General features: G+C 46.3%; 1 pseudogene; it reads right to left on the bottom strand.

Moving 5' to 3' along the window:
• Positions 1-1,006: 1,006 nt before the first annotated feature.
• Positions 1,007-2,398, bottom strand: LOC115322943 (annotated as a pseudogene).
• Between the last annotated feature and the right edge of the window lie 275 nt (positions 2,399-2,673).

Genomic DNA, 2,673 nt, shown 5'->3' on the forward strand with positions numbered 1-2,673 from the left:
GATGTGGCTGTTCCGGAATGACCGAGGTGAAGCTGGTTGATGACGGAAAAGTTGATTGCCTCGGTTGCCTGGCGCTTGTCTTTGTTTGTGGTACAGTGAACGTTGATGAAAGGAGAGATGCCATCCAGGTCGGTAGGATCCCTTGTTCCAGACAGGTGCCCTCCCATGGAGCCAGGCCGGAGACCGGAGGCCGTCCCGCTCAAAAACTGCAGGGTTAGAAAAAAAAAGTTGACGATGTGCATCGTGTGCGTGCTTCCATGACCTCTGACGATCCACGGTAACGAGGCCGGCCTCCTGGGCCAATGCGATGATGCGGGTGTCGATGTGGCTGTTCCGGAATGACCGAGGTGAAGCTGGTTGATGACGGAAAAGTTGATTGCCTCGGTTGCCTGGCGCTTATCTTTGTTTGTGGTAAAGGAAACGTTGATGAAAGGCGAGATGCCATCCAGGTCGGTAGGATCCCTTGCTCCAGACAGGTGCCCTCCCATGAAGCCAGGCCGGAGACCGGAGGCCGTCCCGCTCAAAAACTGCAGGGTTAGAAGAAAAAAGTTGACGATGTGCATCCTGTGCGTGCTTCCATGCCCTCTGACGAACCACGGTGACGAGGCCGGCCTCCTGGGCCAATGGGATGATGCGGGTGTCGATGTGGCTGTTCCGGAATGACCGAGGTGAAGCTGGTTGATGACGGAAAAGTTGATTGCCTCGGTTGCCTGGCGCTTGTCTTTGTTTGTGGTACAGGAAACGTTGATGAAAGGAGAGATGCCATCCAGGTCGGTAGGATCCCTTGTTCCAGACAGGTGCCCTCCCATGAAGCCAGGCTGGAGACCGGAGGCCGTCCCGCTCAAAAACTGCAGGGTTAGAAGAAAAAAATTGACGATGTGCATCGTGTGCGTGCTTCCATGCCCTCTCTGTACAGTAGATTACTGTAACATAGTAATAAAATTACTATAAAAAAACAGTTATCTTTTAAGGTCGCGTTGTGCGTGTTTTGACCTTCGAATAATACCTAATATCTGCCAACTATCTTTGTGTCAGTAAAAAAATCACGTAGTAAAGTTAATGCCCTCCTCTGGCTTTTTAAGTCCGACCAAGGACCTAAAACTTTGGCTAACGAAAAAGGGCTATTGTCGAGTATGCTTAGATACGACCAGTGGCGAACTCGTAATCGAGTTCGCCACTGGTCGTATCTTGGACGGTCCATTATTATGTGTCCGACGTCTTCCACGGGGTGGCCACGCATGCAGATCGGTGTTTCCACCTGCTGAATTCGGCAAAGAAATTTGCCGGTGTACGCGACATTTAGTCGTAGGCGATGAATTAGTGTTTCAATTGGTCTGCTCAAGTAATTATGGACTGGACACCGAAGGTCTGGATCAATTAGAAAACCTAGGCTCTGTTCCGAGATGCTCTTGAGCCACGTGTCAGGGGACATCATTTTTCTCAGAAAACGAATGTACCGCTTGGCATCATTTTTTGTAAAAGGTGTTAGCTGGACGTTGTTGCTTGTATATGCATCCGTGGCCAGTTGGTCAGCTTGGGTGTTTCCTAAGATACCGCTATGTCCAGGAACCCATTGAAGGTGTACCGTATGTCCAAATCTTATTGCTTCCCCAAGTTCTTCACAACTTCGGTACACAAGAGACATATTTTCGTGGCAAGTGTTCAGGGTATTAATGGATTGTAGTGCGGGCTTGGATTCCGTACATATAACCCAGGATTTCGCTGTCAAGCTATATTTGATGTATATTGCAACCGCGAGTAAAGCATGCAATTATGTGGTAGTTGAAGAAGTATGATGTGACAACCAAAAGGATGACCAATGGTTGAACTAGGGTACCATAAGTGCTGATGTTTATCCTTCATCCTTGGTTGATCCGTCGGTATACACGTGGATGTTGTCGTCGTATTTTTGCTGCAGATGTGCAAGAGTCAATGTCCTTACAACGTGTGTATTGAAAGATGCTTTTGTTTCTATGCCTGGAATGTTCATTTAGACGTCTAGTATAGGTAGCGTCCATGGTGGCTTATGAATGTCCTGAACCCAGTGTTTTTGTTCATAGATTAACAGGGGCACGTAATTGAATCTTCGAAGAAAGTTCGTCCCTTTGCGAAAAAGAATTTTATTAAAAAGGGGCCTCGCAAAAAGTATAAAAAAAGTACGACACACTTCCAGGATTCTTAGGATAGTTACTGGTGGTTCTTTGGCTGTAGCGAGTACAAGCGCATTGGATGTTGCTCGCGGAAGACCTAAGCATACTCTTAGACTGCTTGCAAGTATATAAGTAAGGCGAGCTTCTGATGCGTTGGAAAGCCCCTGTAACACAGGTATAGAATAGCAATTGCTTGTCGCACTAGCGCTGTGTGGAATGAGAGCATTGAATCTATTGAGGCTCCCCATTTTGCACCCGCGATACATAAAGAAACATTAATTACACTATTAAATCTCCCCTCCAGCATATCTATATGTTTGGACCGAGTCAGGGATTGATCCAGTAGGACGCCAAGAAATTTGTATGATTGAACTCGCTGAATTGAGTCTCAATTTACATTAAGTTTTAAAACAGGAAGCTTTTTTTTTTTTTTTTTTTGGTAAATGGTATAAATGCCGATTTTGTGGCCTGATAGCTCCATTCCTCGTTCTCTTAAAAAATTGTTTTTCGTGTCTAAGGCTAT

Source organism: Ixodes scapularis, unplaced genomic scaffold (genome assembly GCF_016920785.2).
Source record: "Ixodes scapularis isolate PalLabHiFi unplaced genomic scaffold, ASM1692078v2 PGA_scaffold5__190_contigs__length_132052651, whole genome shotgun sequence".
Taxonomy (NCBI): Eukaryota; Metazoa; Arthropoda; class Arachnida; order Ixodida; family Ixodidae; genus Ixodes; species Ixodes scapularis.